Source organism: Amphiura filiformis, chromosome 3, assembly GCF_039555335.1.
Source record: "Amphiura filiformis chromosome 3, Afil_fr2py, whole genome shotgun sequence".
Lineage (NCBI taxonomy): Eukaryota > Metazoa > Echinodermata > Ophiuroidea > Amphilepidida > Amphiuridae > Amphiura > Amphiura filiformis.
Window position 1 is genome coordinate 66797833 of NC_092630.1, and position 10536 is coordinate 66808368.

The following is a 10536-nucleotide window of genomic DNA, read 5'->3' on the forward strand; positions in this document are numbered from 1 at the left end:
AAAACATTTGCCAAAAATCATCCAAAATGGCCGAAATGGCACAAAATCAAAAGTCCAGGTGAACTTTTTTTCCACAACAATATACACTACACATAAAAAAATACTACTACAAGGGATTTTCAACATAGGAATCCAAACAATCAAGTACCAAGAATGAAAGAAAAGTTTAACCAATTTCTCACGACTTACTTGTTTAGCTGTGGTGGCCTGCGGCCGACATCCATCGACCTTCGGTGCCAACTGATGTTACTGGGAAGTTGGAGGGTCACGTGACCTAGCCCGTTAGGGCTAGAATCACGTGACGCGATGAAACCAGTTGTATGATCTTGGGAGGTGGTGGCGTCCTCTGTCTTTGTTAAGGTCGCTGTTGGTTCGCCTTATGTTGATGGCCTCTTTAACTCCTCGCTTGAACCAGTTCTCTTCTTTGTCCAAAACGCGGACCCCCTCCCAGTCAATCTCGTGCTGAAACGTGGCAGAATGTTCGTCAAGTACCAACATGCACAGCTTTGTCCTGATATCACTTTTGGGGTTTACAAAATGTTTAACCTCTACTGTGATTGGCAGCTGCATAAGGTATCTCTTTGATAGCTGATAATGCCCAGCCATTCAGCAAGTGGCTAATAACTGACCTTGATAGGCTTGAATGAACACTGTTATCTGCTACAAAACCATCACACTCTAGGACCTGGTCATTCCATAATGCTACAGGGAGCACAGTACTTTAACAATGGAGTGAAAGACTCATTATAATGAGTTATTATTGATTAGGCGCGTACAGCTCCTGTGCGTGTATAGCAGCAAGTCAGTGTAGATGGTATAAATAAAAATAAAAAGTTTAGGGTTGAGATCAGGTGAAAAATACATCAAATGAACACGAAACTACACATTTATGTTCAGAAAGCTTATCAAGGTCAGTTATGAGCCACTTGCTGAATGGCTGGGCATTATCAGCTATCAAAGAGATACCTTATGCAGCTGCCAATCACAGTAGAGGTTAAACATTTTGTAAACCCCAAAAGTGATATCAGGACAAAGCTGTGCATGTTGGTACTTGATTGTTTGGTAGTCTGTCATCAGGCATCCTCACGACATGACCGAACTTTGCTTAAAAATTAAGACAATTTTACATGCAATCAAACAACCGAGCAATAGTTTCAAATACAGTTCTTGTTATGTAAATCTGTTTTCTTGCGTATGTTGCAAAAAAATAATAGCATTGGATAGTTAATGTTGATCACATGAAATTGTCTAGCAGCTGCCTACATGTAAACCTATATTCTACATTCCCGGCCTAAATTGCATCAACCAAATACAAATGACCAATGATGTCTCTTTTGTCTCATCGCAAATATCATCTTATTTAAATCCCATGCAGTTCGCAGTATTACGACTTATATTCTGCCATCCTTCTTGATATCACATTTTTGGCAGCGTTGCTTTTCTCTTTGTTCTATTCCGCGTACAAAACACGCGAACCATCATCAAACGAATGGCAAATCTATCAATAGCTGATCTTTTTAATACTTTCATTATTTTCATCAGCTTTCCGACGTACCATCAACCATTGTCGACTCGCCATACATCATCATGAACCGTTAGAGGCATTCATATTGGCTTTTATTCTTTATACCCCATGTTTTGCCTGAAACAAGTCAAACGGAATACAGAATCTGGTTAGCTATGAGCGATACTTGGCTATTTGCCACACTTTTAAATATCACTCTTTTAAAAATACGAAGTAAACAGTAATAGGTATCTGGATCGTATCGTTTGTTCGTGCACCAAGAGAAAGTAAAATGGTACGTTACTAATTGGGCTGATCGTCATCAATATGTTTGTCTGCCAACTGACTTAAACTGTTGCAGTCGAGATACAACAGTTTCAGCCATCATTTAATAATGTTACCCTCTACAATACTCTCTGATCTCACCTTTCAGACCTCGGGTAGCTTCTGCAAGGATGTTAATCTGGTCATCAGTAATAATAATAATAATAGCTTTATTTATACACGGTAAAAACATGTTCAATACAGTTTTGTTCTTCCACATGTCCGTGTGGATATTAAAAATATTACTAACAAACACAAGTTAATTTAAAATATAATATATTAGTATACGATCTTTTACTAAAAGACAAAATATATATAATAAATAAAATAGTAACCCTGCATTCTTCCTCATACAGTCACTCTCTCACATGCACTCCTCTCTCACCCTCTCAACACACATCCTCCATACATCTTTCACAATAAAACGTTATAATATGATTTATGTACAAGTTATATTTAAATTATTAAAATACATCATCAAGACCACTATTGCACAAAAACATACAAAATGATAAATTATTCAAAAATATTATTAGGAAATAAATTATTAAAACAAATCGTGATAATTAGCAGGCCCACTATTGCACAAATACAGAAATTTCATATTAATATAAAATACTATAAAAGTAGCACCTACGTTCATCTTCATACAAGCACACATATTCCCACTATGAAACAACATACACTCCACTCACCCCTCATTTACATACACGCACACCCCAACTCACCAAGCATATTGTTAAACCCTTTCATCCCCTCAACACGCATCATCCATACCCAAGTCTCTTCAAGATGCTAGGTAGTTTAATGCTGTTAAATGCCTTGTAATTAAATTTAGTTTGTAAAAGAAAGGCTAACCTAGTTTTCAGGTAATTAGACAAAGGGGAAGCCAGCTAAGAAATATTGTTGTACTTAGACCTAGTATTAGCTTTATGCCATGAAGAATTCGATAATCCTAACGAACGCTTCACAGGGCTAAATTGAGATGGCTATGGACGAACACGGTACACATGGAGGGCCAGATGTCTTTAAATTGTTTATAAATGTTTATAATTGGTCCTTAGTGTTCTAGGAGTAAACGTAGAGGTAGTACCTCAGATAGCGCCATAAAAGTGACAAGACTTTCGCAAGCAAGTGTAGGGCGAAGGCAAAGCTCGACAGTCCGTCTTGCAACACGGTGTCAAAGCCTTCTGGTAGTATATGTAGCAGAGATACAGTGCCTTTCCTATTTCGGTGTATTTTTATGTTATTTGCCGTAGTGTAAAAGCTGGTCAACAGTGCTACTGCCATGTCTAAACCCTGCTTGTGATTCGGAGAGTATCTCCTCGGTTTGATTGTTCATCCGGCTGTGAAGTATGCTGCAGAAGACCTTCCCTCTGTAGACGTATGCCTCTATTGTAGTTGTGACAATCTAATTTGTCCTTCTTCTTGACCCCTTCTTAAAAATGGGGACAATGATTGCTTTGCCCCAATCCACTGGTACACATTCGGATTCGCAGATCCTTGGGCATAATTTATGTATCATGTCTATCACTCTGTATCACAGCAGCTTTTAATTCCTCTGCTGTGATACCTTCATGTCTAGCTGCTTTCACTTCCTTGAGGTGTTTTAAGGCTAATTCCACCTCATCTCTATGTATTCCTGGAACTCAGGATCACTGGATTGAGTATTGGATAATGACTGTAGCACAGTTGAGTCAGTTGTTATATGTATTAAGTCAGAATAATTTTCTCTCCATCTATCCTTGATGTTTTCCTCGTCAGTGAGAATATTTCCTGCTTTATCTTTTACACTTTTCATCCGAAGAGTTTATTTCCCTGTTAGGGTTTTGATTGTTTGGTAGACCTGTCTAGGCTTGGTGGCAATTATCTACCTCCTTGCATAGATTATTAATCCAGGTATCCTTACATCTACCCGATTTAATATTAGCAAAACCGTGACTTCCATACAGAATTTATACGCATGCTCGCTCTATTTATTGCATTGAGTCTAGGAGTTTCTTGTCACATATTCTAAAACAGTCAGTCATTGGACATGTTGGACACATAATATGGGCACATATTTGTGATATTATCTAGTAAAGTTTGATTTTATAAACTCCTATGATATTTATTAGTAATACAATCTTGTGTTGAACTCACATATCTGAGGCTGCCAGCACATTCAAACATTTATGAGCCTTTTTCTGAATTGTTCATCGTCATGAATACATCAGTCGACAACGTTACCTTAGCACCGGATTTGAATGGTATAAGCAGTGAATGTGCGCCTCAAATGACGTTCGATTTGAGATATCTTCCCGATTTCCTCATCGCAAATATCATTTTATTTATCTCCCCTGCAGTCCGCAGTCTTACGACTTATATTCTGCCATGCATCCTGATTATCGGTTTTCTTGGCAATGTCGCTTTTCTCTTTACTTTATTCCGCATACAAAGCATGCGAACCATCACCAATGCCTACTTGGCAAATCTATCAATAGCTGATCTTACTTTCATTATTTTCATCAGCTTTCGCACCATCTGGACAATTGCTGACTCGCCATACATCATCATGAACCCTTACAGACAAGATGTGGGATGCTTCATGTTAGATTTTATCCTCTACGTCCCGTATTTTGCTTCAAACGGGATAGTGAATCTGGTAAGCTATGAGCGATACTTGGCTATTTGTCACCCTTTTAAATATCAATCTTTTAAAAGTACGAAGCGAACAGTTAGAATGATAGTAGGTATCTGGATCGTCTCGTTTGTTCTTGCAGCTTCAGTTTCACCAAGAGAAAGTAAAATGGTACGTTATTGCGTCATTTGGCCAGATCGTCATCAATATGATCGTATGCCAACTGACCTATACTATTGCACGTCCATTTCAGCGATAATCTGGAATTATCCTCCCATTCTTCAAGCCATTATTTTCACGATAACTTTCTGCATCAACGTCGTGCTCTACACTCAGATAGTACGAGCCTTGATGAGGCGACAGATTATCGGTGTAACGGGTAGAAAATTTGTTGCGGAAATTCAGATGCAAAAAGTCAACAAGCAAGTTGCTAGTATGTTGGTTTTCAATGCGGCAGCTTTCTTCTTATGTTTGGCTCCCTGGCAGTTTTACGGACTTACGGATGTTGTAAGCAAAATGAGCGATGGGAGGTTGGATCTCTTGACTGACAGTCAGAGGACCACATTTATATGGGTAGGGACATCTTTGAACTGTATCAATGCCTCTATCAATCCGGTAATCTACAATATAGCTAATTCCAGGTACAGGAATGCTCTTTTCCAAGCTCTTGGCTGTCCGACAAAACGTGATAAAGATTCATCAAGTGTGGCAACCACTTCAGTGGCGATGAATAACACAAACATTTGAGAAGTTTCAATATTTCAACTCCGGTTCATACTGTAATATTGCATGAATTTGAATTGCGACGATATAATTTTACGAAAGGAACACGAACCATAAAATAACAATGAAATACAATAATATTCATGTAACGTATGAACACTAACACTGCTGACGATCAACGTAATCATTCAAATGAACTTTAATAAACACAAAGAACTTCTATCAAATTTTAGCAGAATGTGAAAGGGTAACCCGAAAAACAAAACAAAAAACACGATGCATACGGTCTTGTAAACTTGCATAATTTTCATATATTGTATATCATGTTGTATATCGTTAATGACCATGTGAATGGTGCAGTATGTCAAGTGACAGTACGGATGACTAATTACAAGAAAACAATGTGTTTGTAAAATTTGTAAATTTGTAAACAATCACTCGTTTGCTTTGTCCAATAGACGCTCAAAATTACGCCACATATTTGTAAAAGCTTGCTTGTAAAGTTGTGTATTTTATGATAGTAAATGACCATAATACGGTGCAATGTATTGTCAAGTCACAGTGTCGGAGAATTACATAAAACAATGTCATTATACTGGGGGAAGAATTGGAATTATCCTATTAAAACGATGTTACTTTTAAGTTGTACATTCATTATACCATTTGGCCAATCATAAAAATGGCTTATAACAAATAGCCCACCCGATGGAACAAGGTGGCATGCATCAGGGCACACCGTCATCATCCCTATATCTTCGTGTTAAAAATTGCCGTGGTAGTACGATAAATCCTCACGTTTTTCAACAACTACGCATGGTGATTTTGAGCTATTTTGTTCGAGATAGGCCGTGCGACTCAGGCTATGCATACAATTTGAGATTTTGAGCGCCGGCCACACTGTTTCTATTCTATGTTTTACGATTTTCGCATGATCAGTATATGGCTGGCCGTAACCGCCACAACGTGGAGCTGCTACGCGTAGCTTACTTTTCGCTTCGCGGAGCTAAATTGACCAATCATGTTAGATCTTTTCATTACGCGGAGCCAGTTGATGCATCATCGTTCCAGAGAGAGAAAACCCTTGCCAAAATTAATGTTTACTATATGTGGATTTTAAATGAATCGAATGTAAATAAACCACAAACAGTTGTACAGGATCAATACCATTGTTTGATTAGTGTATAGTCAATGTTACCTTGCATGCATGTGCCATGTGTGTGGCGTGTTTGTTTATTTGTCTGTGTCAGGCCAGGATCACTGACACCCACGGTACTGATACTGTCATACTATCACGGTGATCATATTGTTGAATGTTGTTGACTTTAAAATAATCATGATGCAGTCATGTCTACAGTAGAATTCACCACGACCTTTGAAGGACTTAAACCCCATTAAAAGCTATTAAACCAAGATAACACTCAATGAAAACAGCTCAACTATGTTACATCAGATCTTCTCTGGTTAAATACACACTGCACTTGTGTCTGTTTTACCTGTGCAATGAACAATGAGCTGGTATTATAGTTTCAGTTGGGTGAATGATTATAAAGCGAACGCAAGGTAACAATACTGTCTGGGCTTTTGTTTACGAAATGAGACAATAGTCTGCTTATTGTTAACCAGCGTTCTTGAAAATGAGAAGCATAATGGTTTGCAGACTTAACACGGTTTAGAAATAATTTGTTCATATTTTTTGGTGTTATCTGTCGTTTACATATCCTTCCTAAAACACAAAAGTACCAATATTTCCAAACACCTAAATTAGCTAAAAATTTAGGAAATGTTACAAAACTATATTTTCTAGAATTTCAGAGAATACTTTAAATATTGACTGGTTATTTTTTACACAGTGACGTCATATAGGCAATGGCATAATACTTCTAACATACACTAGGTCACGCGTCAATGGTGAGCGCACTGAGTATTGTGTATAGGAAAACGGGCAGTACCGTAACTACAGTATGTATGGCCTACTACTAGTATATAAAGTAAATCCGAACTTTTCATAAATTACTTTTTGAATCATAACTATCGTGACCGAGGATATCTTGCAACTACGTGAAGCTCGTCTGGCAAATTCTTAATGACTAAATTCGCTTCACGTAATGAGTAAGTCGTACTTGATTGGTCAGTTTTACCTCCGAGTAATGAAAAACTCTAACATGATTGGTCAATTTGGCTCCACGGAACAAAAAGTCAGCTACGCGTAGCAGCTCCACGTTGTGGCGGTTGCGGCCTACCATATCAGTATCCCATATGATATTTCTATTGTAAGAAAATTTTATTTGTTGTCACGTAGATCACAGGTTTCGTTTAAATGTACTAACTGGAAATTAAATGTACTAATTAGTGAGGACCGGTATTTTGCTGTGGATATGTTTAACTGCAATTTTGATGTAAAACATTTGAAATCCGCTGTAAAAATTTTGATAATATTCAACTCTTTGAGAAAATTATTTTATAAAGGAATGCTGGTAAAACCAGGTGCAATACAATGTACATTATTGACACACTATCACGCTCTTTATCTTCGTCAATAATAGAATAATCGATTTCAATCGAATTGAATGCATGAGTTTGTAGTTGACTACTGAGCGACCTAAGCGATCGATTGCTAGCCAATCAGATAGAACTCCTTTTCTTGCGTTCAGTGAAATACCACTCGCCTGTCGCTCACTACCACTCGCCCGTCGCTCACCAACGGAGTGTTAAATTTATATTTATCGTATAGGACGTCGACGGTGTGCAGGGGTCTTATAAAGGTGGCTGTATCAAAATGATTGGTACTCATCAATTTTGATGTTTATTGAAATATTTGCCTCTTCAAATGCAACATTGGATACTCTTTAAACATCCTTAATGTATGATTTAAGGCTTGTTATACATACGAGCGTATTATACAATTAATCTACAAATTGCATGGATCTTATGTTGGATTTTGATGTGTTAGAATAATCCATTACAATGAATGACGGGTACCAATCATTTAGATACAGCTTTTATACCGCACCTGGTTCCGTTCGCTCCGCTATGATACGAAAAAATGTACCAAAATATATACTTAAATCTTTCACTCCGTGTAGACTCTGATTCATCTGGTATTTGAAATTAAGAAACCTATTTTTTTCTTGATGGTCGCGACATTGCGACTGAAACCTTCAGTCTTCAGCTGTGTTGTGATGGAAATGACCTTGAGTACCGGACACTTTCGGTATTGATGACAATCGGCGATGAATGTCCTTTATAAAAAAAAATGTAGACATTTATAGACCGCTTTATGCCGTAAACAGCCTCAAAGCGCTTTACATTTATTCCGCCGTCATTAGATTATGCCGGAACCACGTTTGCAGCCTACAAATGGCGCAGGGTTCATCAGTACAACGACTGTGACTAACCCTAACAGCTTCCCATTGCACCTGGGTGGGGTGAGGCAAGCGAGGTAAAGCGCCTTGCCCAAGGGCGCAACACGTTGGTGGGACGGGGACTCGAACCCACGCACGTCGAGCAAGCTCTCAGATTATGAGTCCAAGGCCGTAACCACTGAGCCACCGTGCCCTCAAGATTTATGATTCTTCCGATACCATCCCGGGGTTTTACGGCCTCCCGAAGGAAGGACACCACCCCCTTGCAGTATCGGTTCGGTTATTTATAATATCACCAAATATTTGGCCAGGGTTTTGAGTCCTATGGTTGGCCTATCGGACCCCCATATTTTGAACTCGAAGGATTTTTCGGGAAAAAAATCCAAGGCCTGATGTTAGGACCCGGATGAGACTATAATATCGTTCGATGTTACCGCTCTCTTTACCTCCTAAAGACGCAGTTCTAGCGGTTCCCGAAGTTCTAACCCAGGCGGGAACCCAGGATGCCATACTTCATGAACGGACTTACTTAGTCTCTGTTTACGCAACACATACTTTACGTACAGCAGAAAGTTTTAAAGTTTTACCAACACTGTCATGGATGTTCTATGGGATCGCCTGTTTCACCGATTATTTCTAACCTTTAAATGGAAAGAATTGAGCGAAAGGCATTGTCAACTTTCCAGAGTTTAGTCCAAATTGTATCGTTATGTGGATGATACTTGGATTATAATGTGGCGTTATTCAAGAGGCAATCTGGGCAACCATCTCTCAACCGTGGAGGAGGCGTCTGGGCCAAATTTTCTCACGGCTGGTACAGATTCATAAAGACATTCCTCGCCGATTGTCATCAATACCGGAAAAGTCTGGTACTCAAGGTCATTTGCATAACAACCCAGCTGAAGGTTTGGCTGCTTCAAAGTTTCAAAGGAGTACACGTACCAGTGGCGTAGATTTCTTTTGGACATTGGGGGGATGGAGTTTGAAAAAAATTCTCGAAGTATATTCAATCCAGCACCTTTTAGCGAAATAATAAGTTTATGTTACAAAGGAAAAATTTTGCTATTTTGAAGCTAAACTGATCAAATATGGTGTAAAAGTAGAATAAATGCGCGCGAAGCGCGCGAAAAGTTGTATTTTGGGGGCTAAAATGAGCAAATATGAGGTTAATTTGATCAGAAACCCATTATCAGGCGTCAACATTGGGGGGGATGATTGTATGGACCATCCCCCCCTTGCAAAATATTGGGGGATTTATCCCCCATCCCCCCGGGATCTACGCCTATGAGTCACGTACCGTCAAACATAATAAAGTGACACCTTTATTAGGAATGGGCTTTACCGGTGAGCTTATGGGCTATGGATTTTGTTAAGTGGCGGCAAAATGGATGTGGGATGGGACTTCGTTTGCAATGCTTGTAATTACTTATTTTTTCTTGGTTATTTATGCCTTATGTTTCTTTCTTTGTTGTTTCTTACTTTTTTTATTCACAACATAAGTCACTTCTTTTTTTTGTTGTTGATACAAGGTCGCCCTGAAAAGGGCTGTTTGGTTTGTCTTTGGTTCTTCTGAAGTGAGTTTACTCATGTTGAGTTCATTTTTGAGAAAGGAAAAGGAGGCGAATAATCAGGAAACTTCTGTAGCTCAATGTGACAATCTAATTAAAATATTCCTTTACCTATTTTTGTATATAAGTATCATTCGTTTAAACGGCAATTGGTTCTTCGTAAAAAATAGTTTAATATTTTTCCTTGTTAAGGTTGAATAAAATATCAAAGTTTAAAACAGGGCGAACATTTAAAGTGAATTGTCATTGTCGAAATTGAACCATGGTCTAATAATAAAATCTATATAGCTGTTAAAGTGCAGGTCTATTGCAAAAACAAGTTTATCTCTATTCGAAGAGAATAATTATAACATTACAAGTTGACACTTGTTGCAATTTGTTGTGCGTATTTCTCCTGAAAAAGGAGAAATTGTGTGGGTAAAGTTCAGCCTCGTA